Here is a 21,001-nt window from a genome sequence, read left to right as displayed (position 1 = left end):
CATCCTGCAAATGTGTCTTTGGACATCGTGCCAGTGTCTGGTTTGTCGGATGTTGCTGTAACTCAGCCTGGCTTCCCACTCTCAATCTCACTCCTGATTCTCCTTCCTCTCACAAGCTGGAACCCCAGGAGTGTCCCATTGTGTGCAGTTCTTGCGCTAATATTTCTAAACTAATTTCTAGGTGTGAAATTGCTAAGGCAAAGAGTATGTGCATTTAATTTGAAGGATACTGCTAAATGTCTCCTTAGAAACGTAGATTTAGTAAAGCTTTTATTAAGCGTGGAGTGAAATGGACAACGTGTTTCTCTAGTGATGAGAGTTATGAGTTGGCGGAACGGCTGAGGTATATTTTATCAACAAAGTTGAATAAGGTTATGCTTTGGGGCACATAAATATTGGTAGTTTTATCTGTACACAAGTTGGATATAAAATAGGAAGTTAAACTTTTGTATTTTATGTTTTGTGAGAATGCAAGTTAGTTGCTCAAAGAGAGGTCTTGGCAAGGTGAGCAGGGTTGGGCAAAGGACCGTCTTTATAGGAGGATGCGCCTTAGGACAAAATGATATTTAGTAAAGTTTTCATGGTTTTTAAGTAAACCAACTGTGACTGGGATCCAGTCCAAGAAGGTCTTTGTGTTAGTACAATACAGATCTTTAGTTAGACTATGGAGTCGAAGGAGAATAACAAAATTTCCTGTGGATATTTGGTTTATAAAAATAACCTCCTCTTGAAAGCACATTTATGAGTTTCGAGTATCCGTGCTTCTGAACTATTTCTAGACTATCCTGTTTTAGTCAGAGGGCTTGGTCTTAATACAATGCACAAGCTTATCTTTTAACTCAAGAGCAAAAGAGTACTATCTGTCCCAGAGGTCCGCAGGCATTACTCATCTACCCTACCCTTCCCCAACCTGGGACTCCTTCCTCTGTCTGTCCCATTTCCTTGCTGATGTACAGAACCAGACTAATGCAAGTTCTCAGTGTGGCAGCTCTGAAAGGCCTCGAGTCTTCCACTTAAGGCTAGTCCCAAAGGTGCCAGAAACTGTTCATAGTGAGTTAGTGAAACTATTAAAACCTGAGAGTTGCTCTCTATGTCTAGGAAGCGCCTGCAGAGGGGGCCTGCTATTTTTCCAAAAGACAGAATTTCCATGTTGCCACCACTTGCCATATTTTCTTGTTTAGAATGTCTCCATTTACTAACCACTCATGCAACATTATCCTTTGTTCTATAATTGCTGTTACATTAGGATCTTCTCTGTAACCAGAGGTGGTTATTTAAATCTGGAAGATCTTTTCTCGTGTTAAAAAATTGAGTTTGGCAACACCAAGTGTAGTTTTCTCCTGGCTAGAAAATGCCAGCAGACATGGCAGTGGTAGGCAGCTATTGTGCCCTTCGTTGAAAAATACACTACTGTTTGCTACCAATTTGAAATGAGCTAGGCCTAGGAGGCCTAGCATGTCTGACCTACTTAGAAGATTATGGCTAGAAAGAAAATTTATGATGTTCGCATTGGCTCAAATTGACCCACCTTTGTCACTGACTACAGAGTCACAGTTTTGTCCTCTGTTTTATGGCACTGTCACACAGCAAGGCTGGAGAAAGGAATGAAGAGTATCTGGAAAACACCTTGTGCCATGCTTGACTTAGAGGAAGCTCTTGATTGACAGCAACTGTTCTCGTAGGTGGCACTTCATTCCAGTTTCATAGAAACTTAAAATAGTGCTTCTTGGAGTTTTCTGCCAAAGTACTCTGACAGGGGATGTTGGGGAATATGTTATGTTGGTCTATAGACGTTTTAGCTCAAGCAAAACTTCTAATAGGTCTAAATTATTTGAAGTCTTTAACTTAACCTCTTTGCAATGCACATGGGTTTTCTTGTAGTAACGCTGCTCTAAAAACATCTATTAAAATACTTAATGTTATTTGGAATATTTCTGTTCCAACCTCAGGGAAAATAGTAGCCTTCAAGAATTTGCCCAGTATCTCTGATAGGTTTGGACATGGGAAATAAGACACGTCTATGTGTTTCTGGAATGCACTTACCCCACTTGAGACATAGAGCCTGAGAGAAACTCTAGGGCTGTTGAAAGGCACGGGCAATTGACCTTTCGAAGTTAAGGGTAGATCAGGGGAGCCAGTGTGTTATCGGTGTGAGAGTGACACAGCACTTGATTGTACATGTTCATTGTGAACCTTCTTTCCATTTCAGCTTACTTTTGTCTTCTTTTCCTTGAGCCAAGGTCACACTCTGAAGCCTATGAACTCATTAAGTCATTTGTGTTGGCTTCCAACTCACAGCAATCCTCCTGCCTCCACCTCCTACACTCTTGGACTGCAGGTGAGACCCACCACACTCAGTTTTGAACTCTGTGTTAAGTTCATTTTTCATCAGAGTTGTTGCGTTGCTATATCCACTTGACTTTTTCCTCTGGGGACAAGATTTGGGGGCAGGATACCCCAGCAGTCATAGCACACACAGTGCGATGACTTGGAAGTAGTAAACATATTTAGATAACTAGAGAAATTTTACAGGGCTTTAAGGTTTAGTGAATTTTGTGAGGGTTGGAAAAGAGGGATAATAGTGTATTTCTCCTTTCTCTTTCTCCATAGCTGTTTGGAAGTCTCTCACCAATGCACTGTACCAATCCTAAAACCATTTAGTCATACCCATGAGAATACCCATTGCTTTTACAAAGCTCTATAGAAAATGTATAGCATTTACCCAGTTATTAAACATGTTTATTTAATTCCATCATTTAATCATTAGCCTTTTCCAGTAGCCACACCACTGTTTGTTCCTGTCAGCACAAGGTCTGCAATGACTGTGTATTTTCATCAACACTTGTTATTTTCTGTTTTTAATTTATAACTCTCCCCATGAGACCAGGTGATACAGCCCACTAGTCTTCGATATTCTGGAGAATAAGGTTTTAGGATTTCAACTTCAAGGCCTGTTTGGCTATAATGTGAGCTCAAAGTCAGCTTGGGCAACTCATTCAGCCTCTGGCTCAAATTAAAAAGTAAAAAGATGGCTGGAGAGGTAGCTTGGTGCTGAGCACTGTGCGATTAGTATGTGCTAGCTAGCTATGGTATCATTGTGATTTTTGATTTGCATGTTTCTAACAATTAGCTATGTTGGCCATCTTTTAATGCACTTGTTGAAGAATGTCAGCTTTGAAGAAATATTTATTCACATTCTTTGCTCATTTTTCAACCTGCCTGGTTGTTATTTATTTGGTTGTTGAGTTGTAGAAGTTCTTTATATGTTGTGGATCCTCATCAGGGATTAGTGGATTGCCTGCATTTTCTGCTGCGGTCTGAGTGTTCTGATGATTGCACTGTTCTAACGTGTTCAAGTCCTGTCCCTGAAGATGGTGGTGATAGTGTATGGTGGGAGAATGTGGTTAGGTCAGAGGAGCAGAAGCCTGATGAAAGTGATCTCAGGGAACATTTTTCCCCCTTCTAGCTTGAGGGTGAGAAGATGCCCTCTGTGACTGCACAGTCCTCGGTAGACACTGACTCATTGCTTCTCTGATCTTGGACTTTCCATCTTCAGAATTCTGGGAAATGTGTGTTGTTTGTGTGTCATCGGTTCCTGGTGCTTCTCGGCAGTGTCTTGAGTGGGCTGAGGTAGCACCAGCTTCAGTGTCTTTCATGTGGATAATCTCATTTCCCTAGCACCTCTGAGTTCAGAGACTATCCCGTTGAATGTCAAACAATGTAAAAAATGACTTTGTCTATTCCATTTTTATTTCTCTCAAAGGAGGGACTGTGGTACCATGAGTGTTGACATGATTCCAACTGGAGTTTTCTCCCAACTCTGCTAACTCCTTTTCTTAGTGTATTGGATAGATCCCCATCTTACCTTTTCCATGCATGCTAGGTGGTCTGAAAGCTTGTGGTCTAGAGGCGGTGACGTTTATCATTTTGTGACAAAACCAGTTCAAAGTTCAGACAAAGAGATGGTGGGAAGCACATTGTTGTAGAACTGAAGAGTAAGGATATATTAATTTTCCCATTGTCTAACATTTATTTTGTGCCTTAGTTAATCAGAGAAATAGAAAACAAATTCTACCCAGGCTTCATGCTTGTTATGGGTGGCCTTTTTCTCTATCATTTTCTAGGCACAGGAAAGTTTTGTAGCCAAAGAGTGATGCTCTGTTATTGTTTTCTGCATTTATTTACAAACTCGTCTCCGTGTTCACCTGCACCCTATGTTCCTGTCATGGCTACTGGCAGTATTTCTGAGACATAGTTGCAGCATTTGGCATTTCTCATATTTTATATTTTGTTACGGAGAATGACTAATTTCTCCCATTACCTTCTCCTACTTCTGAGGTTTGCAAACTATTATTTTGGAGTTTTAGAAGATGGAAGACATTTTACTAACAAAGCAGACACAGTCTTCATTTATTAGTCTGTGACTTAGATATTTACAGCTAAGAACTAAGTATTTCCCGAATGCTTCTGTGCATGGATTTCAATTAATAGATTTAAAGCTGAAAATTAAGTAGCTGGCAGAACCCTTGGACATCTCACAACACTGACACAGAAAAATTCTTCCTCTTTACATTTCTTATCATATGCTTGCAAGAGGTGAGCAATAGAAACCCCTAGAATGCTAAGTGCAGAGTGACTGGGACTTTGTTCTGGAAAGAGTCATGAAGTCAATTAGCAATGCTCAGAATGGGCAAGAAAAATATCACTTAGTAATCCCTCAACCAACTAACACTCTCTCTCTCTCTCTCTCTCTCTCTCTCTCTCTCTCTCTCTCTCTCTGGCTCTCTCTCTGTCTCTGTCTGTCTCGCATGCACACACGCATGCGCGCGCGCACACACACACACACACACACACACACACACAAACACGCCACTCCCCTTTTCTCCCCTCCCTTTGCCCCGCCCCCTTTTATCTTTCCCTGTTGATGAAGTTCACACAAATCACCTTCCCAGGAGAGAGAGCAGAGTGTACAGGTGAGAGGGCTGGGTGGAGAGAAACAGTATCAAAGCCAACGAGTACAAGGCAACAAGTTAATAAAGAAATCAGGCTATTAGAGGGTTTTCCAGACCAACTGTAAAGCCAAACTAAGAAAACCCTCTTTTGTCTAAATACTTACGGTGGTTTGAATACGAATATGAGCCTCCATAGGCTCATATATTTGAATGCTTGGTTACTTTTGGGTTTTAAATGCTCAAGCCAGGCTCAGTGTTTGTGTCTCTCTTCCTGCTGCCTGTGGATCCAGGCACAGACGTCTCACCTACTTCTCCAGGCACCATGTCTGGAGAATGCTATGGTCCTGCCATGATGATAATGGACTAAACCTCTGACCCTGTAAGCCAGCCCCAATCAAATGCTTTCCTTTATAAGAGTTTCCATCATCTCTTCACAGCATTGACCAAGGACATTGACTAAGACAGTACTTAACCCCTTCCTATCACCAATAAAAACATCCCTATTTGTGGTAAAGCCCTTATAACTTGTTTCTTGTCATGACAGGTCACGTAGAGGTGTGCGTACTTGTCTCCAGATCCATAAACGCATTGCCCCAGCAGAAGAAAGAGGAAAGTGTTGCATTATTGAACGAGAAGGTGGTAAATGGGTTATCTACCCTAGGAAGCCAGGAGAGCATTCGCTGACTCCCTGTCCCACGCTATGAACTAATACAGTTTCTGTTCTGCAGATGAGAACAAGGTACAGAGCAGACTGGTTGCCTTCCCAGGGATGCCTGACACGTTTAATGTGCCACACAGAGGCTTCTGTTGCTCAGGCTCAGATGAGATCAAGAGGCTGCTCTGAACTCAGGAGATAATTTGGGGACTGAAAAGGAACACCAGCAAGAATGTTAAAGCCGTACTCCCGAAAATTAAATGAGGAGCTGATGTCGTTTGAAGCAGCCCTGAAAAGTGTGCAGGATTCTCAGGTCTTTAACTCAGAAGGCTGCAGGTGAAGAGGGTGGACTCCGAGGACCCGTGGCCTGGCTGTGAGTTTGAATTGAGCTTTCTCCTAGGACTGTGAACAAGCTACTGTAGATCCAGATACCACACAGATAAACTAGATGACATCATGAGATTTACTCATAGAGTCATTGGAAAATTGTGAGTAGTGTGATAGAGGAACGGAGCGTCTTGATAGTACTTCCCACAGTACCCAATACTGAGGGAAAATATTAACCACTATTACTCTGAGTCCTGAATCTTAACAGATTTAAGGTCTTGAAATATCTAATGAGATCATGACAAATCAGAATGGATCTCGGGTGGCTACAGAGCTTATCGTCAGCAGTGTAATCCTTACAAGGGCCCAGCTTAGTCAGTGCTTGGGGAGATGTAAAGTTCCTGAGCTGGCATCTGTGTGATCTCAAAGGACAGAGGTTCATGAATTAGATGGTTAGTCAGAAACCTTTAAGGCCGCTGACTTCTTGCTGGGCTCTCTTTGTGGTTTTCCTAGAAGATGAGAAGATGCAAGAATTAGGCTCCCTTTAAAACTTTTATTATCAGTCATCTTGGCCTACCCTTGTGGTGGTTTGACTGGGCTTGACCCCCTTTGATTCATGTGTTTGGATGCTTGGTCCATGAGGAGTGGCTATATGACTAGGTGTGGCCTTGTTAGAGGAATTATGGCTTTGAGGTCTCGATGCACAAGCTCTGCTCAGTGTGGAAGAGAAAGAGAGCCTCCTCCTGGTTACCTGTGGTAGACAGTCTCCTTCTGACTGCTTTTAGATCAAGATATAGAACTCTAAGCTCCTCCAGCACCATGTTTGCCTGCACACTACCATGCTTTCTGCCAGGATGATAATGGTCTAAGCCTCTGAAGCTATAATCCTGGCTCAGTTAAATATTTGCCTTTATAAGAGTTCTATTGGCTGGGGCTGGAGAGATGAACCACCAGTTAAGAGCATTGACTGCTCTTCTAGATGTTCTACTTTCAATTCTCATAACCACACGGTGGCTCACAACCGTCTGAATGGGATCCGATGTCCACTTCTGGTGTGTCTGACAGCTTCTCATATACATAAAATTCATTAATTAAAAAAAGTTGCCTTGGTCATGGTGTCTCTTCAGAGCAATGGAAACCCTAACTAAAACAACCCTTTTGTTCTACCCATGGTTGTTATGATCAAACATCTTTCAGAGCTGGGAAACAGTGGTTATTCATTAACTCCTGCTCTTCTGGTATATTTTCCAGGCTATTGTGTTATAAAAGGTTCCCTGGGCCAATCAGTGCAGGACTCTCTGCAAATCTGAAGGCTTCTGGAGCTTTGATATGTCCTAGTGTAGGCTATGAACTTCTAAGTAGGGCACAGATTGGAGTTTCTAAAAATGTACTTTAGAAACTGATGCACTGAGGAAATAACTCTATTAAGGCTACTTGCTGGTACATCCGTCTGCCTGAGACAAGGCAGTTCTAAAGTGCAGCAGTTAATTTCATGCATGAAGTAGTCTCCAATTATTAGTGTCCAGTGCCCATGCCCGATGGAGAGAGAAACCAGATATGGATGAAGCATTTGTCCTGCACGGTCCATCAAATGGCTAATCCACAGGAGACCGCACACCAGTCACAAACTATTATTTACCAGCACAGGATACTCATGCTTCAGATCCTAGAAGCCGTGGTTTTCTGGATGCTTTTGAAGGTTGTCCTGTAGGTTTACCCTCTGCTCACGTGTCATAGGGTGTTCCTCACAGTGCAAGGAAACCTGCCTCTAGTGCTTGCTTTCCTTGTCAACGAAAGTTAACCCCAGTAAAAGGCGGGTGTGGACCAACGTTCTTGCCCCTGGGAACTGCACGCATCTGACTGAACTATTGTTTTCTCTCTGAAAACTCTAGAACTGATCACATTTGGTTGTGGCATGTTGGGGATTTGACCTCTTCTTTGAAGCTTCCATTCCTATATGCTGAGGAATTGTACATAGAGTTGGGTGCCGTGCAAATATTAAGAGGAAAGAGAAAGGTGTAGGTTGGAGACCTATAAGTAAATATAGGGTAGCGTAAGGTAGCGGGTGATTCATGAATGCCGAAGTCAGAGATCGGGATTGAATCCCGGCCCACTGTTAACTATCAGTGTGCTTCCTGTGGGAGTCTCCAACCTGCAGGACTGTTTTCTGAGTTAATAAAGGAGTCACAAAGAAACATTAAGCAATGCATGGCAAGTAGATAGTGTCACATGACGTCCTTAAATAAAGACGTAGAAAATCAAACTGGTCTTTATTAAATATTTTTGTGTAATTATAACAAAGCCATATTCTGAGGTGTTTATTGATAACAAGGTTGATAAGTCTTATTGAGGTAGATTATGCTGCTCGTCAGTGAAATAAGTTACTAATGACAGTTGCATGGTCACAGTGAGGCAGACAGACGCTGCCACTCACATTCTTCCCTTGTGCAACCACGCAGGCCTGACAGGTGCTTTCTCCACCGTTGCTGAAATGGGACCATGAGAGTCAAGCTCCTGGAAATTATTTCTACCTATAAATATTTATATCTGCATCTATATCTCTCTTTGCCTAAGGCTATAGCAATAGGAAAAGATATTTTCTCAGAGAAGCGATTTTGACACGTTTTAAAGTTTTGTGTTTTGTCCCAGGGATAACCACTTCTCGGGCTGTTTGAATCTCTGTAAGAATGTAACTTAGGCTACCTAATTGGTAAGCAACAGGAAGATGGCGCTCGTACTTCCGTGCTGGCAGGTACAAATTCATATTATTCCCTGTTCTAGCATCGTATCTTAAATTAAATAGATCATATTTAGTAGGTGTTTATGCAGACACTTCAATCTGGTTAGTTTCCACTGGACTAACTTGAAATGACTAGTTAAGAAAATGAAAGGCAACTGCCCTAGCACAGCTGTTGTTTTAGCCTAGTTGAGCTCTATTTTAACAAATCATCACATGTGGATTGTGTCCCCCAGCAGAAGCAACTGATTTCCAGCTTAATAGGAATGGCTGCATGTGCTGGGTAATTCCATGTCAACTTGACACAAGCTAAAGTCATCTGAGAGGAGGGAGTCTCAATTAAGAAAGCGCCTCCATAAGATTAGGCAATAGGCAAGCCTGTAGGGCATTTTCTTAATTAGTGATTGATGGGGGAGGGCCCAGTTTATTGAGGAGTGGCATAGTCCCTGGGCAGGGGTCCTAGGTTTTATGAGAAAGCAGGCTGAACAAAACAGTAAATAGCACCCCCCCATGGCCTCTGCATCAGTTCCTGCCTCCAGGTCCCTACCCTGCTTAAGTTCCTGTCATGACCTCCTTCAGTGATAGACTATGGTGGATGATGCAGAAGTGTAAGGGTGAATAAATCCTTTCCTTCCCAACTTACTTTTGATCCTGCTGTTTTAACATAGCAATAATAATCCTACCTAAGACAATCAAAGTAATATGACATAAAACCACATGTGGTCAGTTGGAAGGATGGTTTTATGCTGTTAACAGTGCTTAGTATCCGTGACATGAGAGCCAGGTGGGGTTATCAGTGAAGTCTGTGGTCATAGAACAGCATCTGGGAAGGACTTTGGGTTTGGGGGGCACCCTCTTCTTAGCAACTGCTTATTGTAAAGGGCAGCTAATGGAACTCAGTTGCCCAATTGGAAAAAAATGGTGTACTTTTCAAGAGGTGATATATTAGTTAATTTTCTGTTGTAAAAGAATGCCCCCAATAAAAGCAACTTAGGAGACAAGGATTTGTTTTGACTAACAGTTCCAGCAGGGGTGCATCATGGCAGGAAATGCATGGCATTAGGGATGTGAGGCTGGGCCAGCAGTTAGGGAGCAGAGCAAGAGCAACAGGAAGTGTGGTCAGGCCTCAGAGCCTTGCCACAGTGACATGTTTCCATCAGCCAAGTGCTATCCTGAAGGGCTTCCAGAGCCCGGCTGAGCAGTACTGCTAGCTGAGGGCCAAGTGCTCCAACATATTAGCACTTCATATTCAAATGGTAACAGATGGCTTTGAGGAGACAGACACACCTATGAATGGTAGAAGTAGGAACACTTACAAGTCTCCTCTAAACACCACTAAGAGTGCTAGGAGAAGTTGTCAAAATAACCTGTTTCAAAGCTTTCCAGAGGCTTTTGAGTATATAAAACTTTATTCAGGAAGCAGGTTGGATCTCTTTTCATATGGTTGGCTTTGACTTTCCAGTGCTTTAAGTTGACTTATTTTATCTGATCCTCCCCAGACCCACAGTAGCTTTGAAAAGTTACCGCCCTGCAACCCTAATACCGGGAAGATTACTTGGCAGTCTATAAAGGGGCCATAGTAAGATTAGAGCTCTCCCGAAAGCTTCATCCCTAATGGACTACCACCATTCAAGAAGTCTGGTCACTCTCTGGAGTAGCCTCATTCATGGGGGCCCTTCTTTATAAATAAAAATATATATGTTTATTTTTTATTATGTGTGCATGTGGGTGTGTATAAGTCACAGTGGTTGTGAACCCCAAGACAAGTGTGCTGGGAACTGAACACAGGTCCTCTGCAAGAGGGGTAAACACTCTTAACCATCAAGCCATCTCTTATACCTTATAGGACTTTTCTATTGCCATGGTAAAACACATAACCAAGGTAACCTACAGAAGAAAGGGTTTATTTGGACCTTTAGGTTCCAGAGGCACAGGAATCTGTCACTGTCATGGTGGGAGCATGGCAGCAGGCAGGGACATATGGCAGGAAGCAGCGCTGAGAATTCACATCCCAAGCTACAAACAGGAAGCAGAGAGCACACTTGAAGCTTCAACTCCACCCCTGTTGACTCACCTTCTCTTTTTCTCTAATACCTTCTCCTATTTTCCCCAAACAGCTTCACCAACTGTGAGGCAAGCATTCAAACAGATAGGCCTATGGGGGCTGTTTATATGCAAACCACCATGCCTGCCTCCAGGATGTTTGCCCAAAGCATGCAGTGACCAGTGTTTAGCACTGCAGTTGCCTGAGGTGGGCATATCACAAGCATCATATAAAGAGGTGACCGGAAAACATGCTGAAACAATATGGGCAAAAGGCAGACTTTAAAAAGCACACGTACAGGCCTAGAAATCATATGTGCATGGCTGTGTGCATGCCCAGGAAAGATGAAAGGTCATGTTTTCATTCCTCTGCCTCGCCTGAGGCTTGCACACATAGGAAGTAAAGGTTAAGGCAGAGATAGAGTCTTGACAATGTGATCTACTGTACACACAGCCCATGAATAAGGGTAGGAGACTTATAGGATATTGTGCATTTAAGGGAATTTTGTAAAATGATTATTAATATTATAATTCATATAAATAATTAATATTAATATATTAATGGTGGCAGTTATTCCTTAGCCAGTTGCTTCCCCAAATAATCCTTTTACTATTTCAGAGCTTAGGCCTTAGCAGGGCAGGCCCTCAACCAGCTCATCGGAGTTAATCCGACCACCAAGCCCCATCCAGCCGTGTGGCTAGCAACACCTTCCAAGCCCATAGTGACAGTGACATCTGGGTTATCTCATGTTTTGTGGTGAAAGGGGCCTCCTCTTTCTTACCAGAGTCCCTTTCTCCATCTCAGAAAGTTCTGCCTTAAACTTCCTGCTCAGCTAATTGGCCATTAGGTTTTTATTAAGGCCAATCAGAGAATGCCTTAGGTAGGTAAAGAAGGACAGAGACACAACTTCACACGGTGTGCCCCAACAGAATTTTTGTGTAGATGTTAGTTGTTTAAATGAACTGAGCAGACATTAGAGGTCACACATGACACCTGTTTCACAGTTCTTATCATGCCTAAGACATTAAACTGGGACTGTCTCCATTTCAGTCTTAGGCTACACATCTTTCTCTCATCCTGCTTTCCCTTCTTAGAGAACAACGTATCACATGAAGAGAGGCACAATAGTCATGTCTTCAGCTTTCAGTGAGCATAACTGTAGTAGAAGCACCCATATCAGAGGTTTGTCTCCTGTTCTTCCAGTGAACCCCTCATCAGAAGGAGCTGTTGTCCTGGCTTCCAGTGCCATAGAGAACTTCATGACTCTTTCATTGTTTCTACTGAGGACTAACACAGAAAACCCCAGGATGTTTTCACCTGAGGTGTGTGGTGCTGTGAATTTTAACAGACACACAAGACTGTCTAACAGCCTCAGATTAAGGACATTTTCTTTCTTCCTTCCTTCCTCCCTCCCTCCCTCCCTCCCTCCCTCCCTCCCTCCCTCCCTCCCTTCCTTCCTTTCTCTCTCTTTCTTTTTTTTGTGGAAGATAATTTTGAAATTTTTTGGAAGATAGTTATATTTATATACAGAAAACTTAGTGTATATTTCATCCAGTTTAGTGGTGAGTTCTTTAGCCTTTTCCAGCTTGGCAATGCGAGCCACAGAGTTAGGACCCAGGACGTTGCCTCCCCAGTAGTGGAGTATCTCGTCATATCTGTCATTATAATTGGTCCTAATAGCTTCCACCAGCTTAGCCAGAGCACCCTTGTCTTCCGAGTTCACCTGTGTGAAGGCAACAGTGGTACATGTCTTCCTGTGGACCAGGCGCCCCAGCCTGGCCTCTCCCTTGATGATGCAGTAGGGCACCCCCACCTTTCGACATAGGGCAGGCAGGAAAACCACCAGCTCAATGGGGTCTACATCATGGGCAATCACCACCAGCTGAGCCTTCTTGTTCTCCACCAAGGTGGTGACTGTATTGACCCCTGCTCAGAGGACAGGCGGTCTCTCAGTTGGGACGTCCCCTTTGCCAGCAGCTTTCTTCTCAGCATGGGCCAGCAGCCTTTGCTGCTTCTCCTGCTTTGGCTCTGGCCTTTACTTGTGGCCAAGCTTAAGCAGCTGAGTCACTGTTTGCCTGTCCAGGATCTGGGGGAATTGGTTAGCGGCAGGAGGTATTTTGGGCCACTTATGGAGAGGGTGGCTTTTTGCTGCTGCAGCCTGATGTAGCAGGGACCATTTGACGAAGCGAGATCTCTTTTGGGCTGGATGTCCTGCCTAGTGCTGAAATTCTTGGGCCTTTTCTCAAAAGATTGACCACCTTTTTGGCCTCCTGTTTCTTGATGACAGTGGAAGCCAGGGTCACCTTCTTCCCCTTGGCCTTCTTTCCTTTGGGCATCTTGCTCGGCTGGAGGAGAGACCACATGGCTGGGGTTTCTGTGCATCGTTTATCGTCCTCTTGACTGTTTGTTCATTGTCTTGGTGACCCTGAAAACTCTCTGACTTGTCCTCTGAGGCGCTGTATTTCCAGACTTGCGTTTTAGTTTCTGGTAGTGTCTTTCAGTCTCTTCTACTGGCTTCCACATTTCTTGTAAAGTGGAGATTACCACAAAAGTCTTGACTAGGACCAGGCAGAGCCTCCACGGTGCTGCTGTGTGGTGTACATTTGCGTCCCAGCAAAAGATATGTAAAATGCTCAATGCTAGCTCGTCCTAGTCTTTGATTTTTTTTTAATTTTAAAAAGCTACATGTATTTCTTCTGCATGTGTGTAGGGATCTGGGCTCACATGTATTACTATGCGTGAGGCGGTCAAGGACAACTTTCAGGAACCATTTCTCTCCTTAAGCCGTGTAGGTCCTGATGATTGAACTCAGGTCGCTGAGCTTGACACCAGTGCCTTCTCCCACTGAGCCATTCCTCAGGCCCTGGGCTCTCCAGTTGTTTGTGATGCCAGGGCTGACTTAGGTTACTGTGCACACTGTAGGTTTCTCATCCTACATTTGGCGTGTAATATTTTCAAGCTCGTTACTTATTCTCTTCAGTGTTTAAGCTCTGCATGGTGACTAAGTGAAGTCACCATCTTTGGTGAGTGGAGAGGTGTGTTTTAAGTTACTCTAAGTTCATATGTTAGAAAATATTTCATGTGTTTGAACGAGTTGCAGAGTCTTAGAGGACAATGTGGAAAGCTATAAAAGGAAGTATCTTAGGAGCAGTGTTAGCGTTTTCATGTATCTGACTTTATTTATTAAGTCATAACTTTTTTTCGTGTGGAACAGTCATTACCTTCCTGCCATTTCTGGTTTTGGTTTGTTTGTTTGTTTGTTTGTTTGTTTTTTGTCTTCTTATATTCTTATCGTTTTAATGAAGAAAGGTTTTAAATTAGAAAACTTGCCTTTATTCCCCCAAACATTTGATGAAGGTGTTTATATAGAAACTCTGAAGCAGGCTAGAAGGTAAAGTCACAAATCACAGCGAGGGTATTTTATAATGAAAATACTTCCAGACTCTTAAATATAGCTTGTTAGGGACGGGCGGAAGGGAACCGAGTTGTTACAGTTTGTTCCAGGAAAGGCATCTTGGATGGATGCCATCCACTCGTAAAAAGATGTCCTTCGATTTCAGTTTTATTTGCTATATTTAACCTTTCCCAAAGTGATTGTGAGTGTGTATAATAAACTGAAGAAATTAGTGCAGTTCCTTTAGTTAATTGAAAATAGACAGATCTCCTCTTCCAAAAACATTGCCTCAGTTCTAAGGAAAAACTAAGCAGAGCGTATTCCCATGAGGGTTTGGGTGACTCCAGAGCTCACTCTGTCTGACCAGCCACATTCAGGGTGAGCTGCTGCTGGCCCGCTTGGTGTATTTGCTGTAATGCAAATATTCTGAAAGCGTCTTCAGATTTTACATCAGTGGTTTAGTCTTTCCTACTGGCTGTAACAGGGACACTAACACAGGCGATGCTGAGGTGGACCAGGCTCCTCGACGCTCGCTTCGCGTTAATTCACAATCCTTCAGAACGGAACTAGCTCTGTATTGTTGCCGTCCCACCTTTGCAGACAAGAGGACCAAAACTTTGGAAAGTTAATCATTTGTCTAAGGTGTCTAATTCAGGTTCTATCCTCATAAGCTGTCAGAGAGCTCTTAGTCATAGAATTACAGGGAGAAAGTGTCTCAGGTTGAATAAACAAATATTAGGGAAATGTAATGGACAAATTTAGTATGTTCATTTATAGCTTATAAGGACAAATTTGGATGTGTAAAGATTGGCTTAATTCTTTTCTAATCAGAAACACAATAGTATTGGGGGAAATGTCGTTCAGTCTTCCCTGTAAAAGGTTCTGGCACCTAGGACGTGGTAGTTATATTGTGACATTATCCATTGTGTAGACAGACTCATTCTCCCAGGGTCCCCTCTTATACCTTTTATAAACACCATGTTTAACTTGGACGTGAAAAAAGTTATTCTTGGCAACATTTTTATAGCAAAAGTAGAAACAGCAGGGACCTTTGTGTCAGCTACTGACCAGAATCAGGAATTATAAAGAATATGTCTGTACCTAACTTTTGACATTATTGAGAATGTCAATCTATTTTTCAAACTATGGCTCAGGGATTACCTGTATCAGAATTGAATGAATTTGTTATTGAAACACAGATTCATAATACCTAACCTTTACCAACTGTGTCAGAATTTCCATGGTTTTCTTCTTGAAATCTGAATTTTAAACGAGACTCCCAGGTGATTCTAACCCATGTGCAGTCAAATTCTTTCAGGGAGTAAAAATCTGTTTGACTCTGACTCATAGCATACTATGCTAAATTCTAATATCAATACTGAAAATGCTCATTAATGCAAATACGTTGGAGTCTCCTGGTACATGCTTTCAGCAGGACATCTCTTAGATGTATTCCTGAGCTAACTACTGTCTTAATCATATGTAATGCATCACTGGAAAAAGATAGTGTTTCCATTTTGCAGATTGAGGGAATATATTCAATTAAAATGATTTACATTTTTCTTCACTGGTTTCATTTTAACTTCAGATTTTTACATGCCTAAAATCTATGCCAATATCTGTCCTGACTTACAATAATATTATATTTGAAATTAAAAAAAAACAGCATAACTTCCTTAATCAAGGTTGGAGGTTTCTTTTTACCTCTACCCCAAAACTGACAGCAGTCAATGAAGAGATTTTTAACTGGCTAGAAAGCTTAGAATAAAGAGATTGAGTGCTCAGTCCTTAGCCAGTCATTCTTATTAACCCCCACAGAACATGTACATGCACATACATGTGCATACACACAAACACACACCATATACACATAATACACATACATACACCACACACACATACATAGACACATACCACCACCACCACCACCACCACCACCACCACCACCACCACCACCACCACCACCACCACCACCACCATACCTCAGAACATCAAGGAAGAGAAAGCAGAAAGAATTTGATGGCTGAAGGATAAGAGGAGTGTCATAAAGTACTGTCCTCTGGACAAGACATGGCTGTTGCAAATTGTGAACTCACCCCAGGTGTGCTTACATCCATGAGACCTAAATGAAAGTCAAGCTAGCCAAAATCCTGGCATAGGCCACCTGGGGGACAGAAGTGCCTGTCTGGAAAGCTACTGTAAGAATTAGAAGAGGGCTCTCTGTGTATACTAACCTTGCCTGTGGTGAGTTCTTAATGGCCATCCCTTTTTATTGCCACTTTCTAAGCTACATTTTAAGAATGTCTTTCATATAAGTATATCAACCTGGGGTTAGATTTGAAGCCCTAATTTTTATTGTTATTTTTTTTAAATTAGGGATCTGACTTTTATATTCATTAAAAACAACTTTCTGATTCATGTAGAGATGTATTTCCTTTGGAGGTCTGGGACTGTGAAAACAGTGAGCATGCAATGAGAGCTTGGTTGCTTCGCAGGCACAAGGACAGAGGGAAAAGCTCCCAATCAAACCTGCCACAGAGGCTGGCCTGTGAGGTGAAGCTCTGGTAGTGGGTACTGCTGAGGTCAAACTATAGGCATTAGGGTGGGACTCATAAACAGGAAGGAGATGCCTAAAGACCTTTCTGGAAGAGGGTTGCCCCTTCCTGATGCGGAAACCCTCATGCTAGTTTGCGTTTAGTGGCAGTGTAGAGGTAGCCAGCCCAGCCCGGAAGACACAGCTGGATTTAGTTGCCAGGTTGTATTGTGATTTTAAGATTGTGTCTTTGCACTCCCTGCTTCATGGCCAATAAGGATTCTTCCAGCTACTTTAGTTAAATGGTATCTTTAATTTTCTAAGATTAATCTATTCAATGGCCACAAACCATAGTGCTTCCCTCAGGCATCCCCTGGAATCAATAGATTTGAATGCCAGGGACTCTAAAAACAATCAATTGAGGTTTCAGGAAGTGATCTGATGGAGCCGGGGCAAAGGACCAGTTTCCATTCTTTAGTCCTTAGCCTTCGACTTCTCTCCCTGTGCACTGGTACAAATTCCTAGAGCCTCCCCTTAGTCCCCCACTCCCATACCTCAAACCCTACCCCCCTCACCCTCTATCCTGCCTCCACCCACCCCCACCCCTGTGCTCTGGATCCTCTGATCCTCTGCAGTCCTGAAAAGCATAGCACCGCTTTTTGTCACTGGGCCTCTGCCCTGCCCTTCCACAGAGGACTCACCTCCCTTTCCTCTCCTCCAAACCATCATTCAGGACTCAGCTGAGTGAGCTTCCTGTTAGTCCATGGCTCGGGTCTTTCGTGCAGCAGCTCACTCTTCAGGCCTTCTCTTTCCCCTTATAGAATATACCATCATTATGTAATATATAACTGTATTATATATAATTGCATATTTAACACCCCTTCTCAACAAAAGGAGGAACTCTGTTTGGACCACATGCCTACTACCACATAGTCATTTTATCATAGTAACAAAGACACAGTGGTGATATATGAATGTGCCTCCCCCATTTTAATGCTGTTATTGATTTCACTGACTTTTCTCATAAATAGCTATAGGCTGGAGAAAGAAATAGCATAGGAAGGTGCTGGGGTCTGATACTGGCTGTACCTTCTCAGTACATCTGTTTACTGTGATGGAGGGGGTGTCGTGTCTAAATTACCTGTGTTTTAAAAGTTCCCTCTTTGTGAAACAAATGTGTGCCTGTATTGGTATGATTCCTAAGCTCCAGTGCTTACTGTCTTCCCATATCCCATACTGTTGTATGAAATGATAATAATAAAAAAAAATGCACCATCCCACACAAAGTCCAGCTACTCTCTGGCCCTGGTGGTCACCTCCTCCATGACTTCAAGCACCCATTCTCAGGGCACGGGTGATCCTGTTCTCATTTCAACAGAATCTCTGACCCAGAGCTCTGAAATCTCTCCACCCAACTCCCTAAGTTCCCGTGGCTAGTCGCTGCCAAGCTAGCCACACGCATCCAAATTCTGTGGCTGGCTGGGATGCTCTGACCCTGTACCTTTCTGTGGAACTCAGTTGAGTTGTCGCATGAAGGAAAACACCACACAGTTGTAGTTTAGAATGAACAGGTAACACAATCTGATACCCTCTTCTTGTATATCTGAAGACAGTGGCAGTGTACTCACATGCGTAAAACAAATACATAAACCTTGAGAGAGAGAGAGAGAGAGAGAGAGAGAGAGAGAGAGAGAGAGAGAGGAAAGTACAAGCTGTATGTTTATTTTTGAAGGTTCCCCCTTTCCTCCACCCAGCCTTTCCCATGTTTTCTCTCAAATTCACGCTCTCCACTTCTTTAATTGTTGTCACACATATATGTGTATGTAAATACAAAACCACAGTCTGCTCAGTCTGTATATGTTGTATTTTTTTTTGTTGTTGTTGTTCAATATTAAGATTCCATGAGCTTTACCCCACCTCGTTAGCATGTCCACTGGTGTCGTTGTCCTTCAGGTCTATGGAGGTAGCCATGTTGGTGAGACTTTGTATGCATAGCGTCTGATATTTCTAGGAGATAAGCTCTGACGGCAGACTTCCTGAACTTCTGGCTCATGCTGTCTGTCTGCCCCCTCTTCTGAAGCGATTCCCGAGGCTTAGGTGGGGGAGTTGGGTTGCGGATCAGTCGGGGCTGGACAACATGGTCACTTTCTCTCTGCATTTAAATCAGCCGTGGTTTTCTGTGGTATCGATCTGCTACAAGGAAATGTTTCTTTGATGAAGGGTAAGATCTATACTTATCTGTGGGTATACGGATATTTAAAGTTAAGAACTATTTTGGTTAATAAAGGGGGTTATCCATCTTTATCCAAGGCTAGCTTTGGGTAGTTCGCTAAGTTTCCAGGACTAGACATGATTTTCTTCTTGTTGAGTGGCCCTTACTTCCAATTAGAAAGCTACTGGTTACTGCACCAGAAGGTGTGTTCACCATTATGACAGCCTTTGGGCTCTTGTGCTGTGCTAACCATTGCTTTATTTCATAGGCGTCATAGCTAGGTAGGACGCTTGGTTGCTTCCCTTTCTTGGATGCTTTCATGGTGGCTTGTGGTATCACCAAAGCTAGTCCTCAGGTGGGAGGCTTTCAGGTCAGATCCATCTAGGCTCTCTAGGTTTTGTGTCAGAAAGTTCATGGTGTTTTCAGCAACAGGGACTTACCTTCCTCTGAGAGGCAACTGAGTATAACAGCAATGGCCTGTACTGTTTTGGCAGTCTTTTGGGCAATCCTGACCAACTCAAAATGGGGTTTCTGGGTTTGTTTGTTTATTGTTAAATAGCCTACGGCTCTTGAGTTAGAGCGTCATTAGCTGCAACAGAGACACACACGAACACACGAGGAGTGGGGAGACAGAGACAACTCGATAGACACAGAGGTGGGAGAAAGAGAGTAGACAGATAGAGACACAGAGGGGGGGAAGAGACAGAGACAGAGACAGGGAGATAGAGACAAAGGCAGATAGACAGACAGACAGACAGAAACTGGACATCCTACTCCACTGACACTTGCTCAGGCATGTTCATCTGTTCACCAACACCAGTAAATGGAAACGAACTGAAGGTCCTTTCAACTGGTGAACAGTTAGTAAGAATGTGGAACCCATACATTTTGGGATAATAGTCAGCTGTAAAGAAAAATGAAATAATGAACTTTTCAGGAAATGGATGGAACTAGAGGAGAGATAGCCCTGCCCCACAGAGCTCCAAATCTTCAGATGTGAGTACATAACCTGGAGTAACTACAGGAACCACGAAAGAAGAATGAGACCATGGGAGGGGGAGTGATTGAGACAATAGCGGGGTTGAAGTGATTCAATGGGGAAATGGGGGGCATGGGGCCTTTAGCTAGGGAGGGGAGAAGGAGATTAATACAGAAGAAAGGAGAGGGTATAATAACAGGAAGAATGTCTAGAGAGTTATAAGGAATCATTTTATTATCTATCTACTTAAATTGCATATAATGCATACAAGTCTGGGTACTAGCTACCTTGATTATTGTAGCCATTTATGCATTAAAAGTAAGGTCTGAATTGATGCCTTTGGAGATTTTCATTAAAGCCATATATTGTTTGCAAAGACCTTAGTCCTTTTTAATAATTTGAGGTGAGAAGTCTACAGATTCCATACTGGATTGATCTGGCTGCCCCCAGTTCATTCACCAGCCTCGGGGAAGGTCATAGCCGATCAGCATACTAGAGATTCCAGACAGCAGCTTCTCTGTTCTGAGTATCAGACTGCAGGCTCTCCTGTGTGATAGCAGGCTGTCTGACCACAGCCTCCTGTGTGTGTGTGTGTGTGTGTGTGTGTGTGTGTGTGTGTGTGTGTGTAACTCAGTCCTTGGAATTCTCCCATGGAAAAGCAAAGGAAGGAAGCTGAGGGGAGGATGGGGCGATGACATCCTGTACCCTTTCCAGGGAGTGGTCACATCTGCCTCGGCAGAAGGGACATAATGTGATGTGTTATTTTACTTAGGATGCCTGGGCAGTAACAAGACTTGATGTGAGGCCAGGGCGGCTCAGTGCTGTTCTCAGCTGGACAGGACTGATCTGTACAGGTCACCTTTAGTTCTACCTAGTATTTCATTTCTAGAACATTCGAGGAAGCGGGGAGAGGCAGGGCATCAGTGAAGTGGACCTGGCAGGCTCCCAGAAGCACCTGAGGACTCCAGGCCTGCGGTGGCCTCCGTTCTGGCTGCTGCTGTGATGAAGCTGCTAGGCCAGGTGCATGCTTTTAAGCAGAATGTGACATATCCCTTCTTGCTGCTTCCTGTGCCGGGATCGAGCTGATGGATTCTTCCCAGCAACGACGTAAAGGAACTCTTGGGGATTGTTAAAGGTAAGGTACAGGAAAAATCTGTACTCCTACCTG

The 21,001-nt window shown here is 43.2% G+C and overlaps 1 protein-coding gene across 6 annotated transcripts in view; it reads left to right on the top strand.

Moving 5' to 3' along the window:
* The window catches only part of Hecw2 (HECT, C2 and WW domain containing E3 ubiquitin protein ligase 2), a 393,569-nt gene that overhangs the window by 198,074 nt on the left and 174,494 nt on the right, over window positions 1-21,001 (top strand). The window contains exon 1 of one of the 6 annotated variants that reach the window (XM_006244912.5): window positions 20,028-20,968. The exons of the other annotated variants lie outside the window; for them this stretch is intronic. The gene's annotated coding sequence lies outside the window, so the exon portion shown is untranslated. Of the gene's footprint in view, window positions 1-20,027; window positions 20,969-21,001 lie in introns of those variants that run through there. 6 annotated transcript variants of the gene reach the window in all.

Source organism: Rattus norvegicus, chromosome 9 (assembly GCF_036323735.1).
Source record: "Rattus norvegicus strain BN/NHsdMcwi chromosome 9, GRCr8, whole genome shotgun sequence".
Lineage (NCBI taxonomy): Eukaryota > Metazoa > Chordata > Mammalia > Rodentia > Muridae > Rattus > Rattus norvegicus.
Note: the sequence above shows the minus strand (reverse complement) of the source record. Positions and strands in the feature narration are given on the sequence as shown.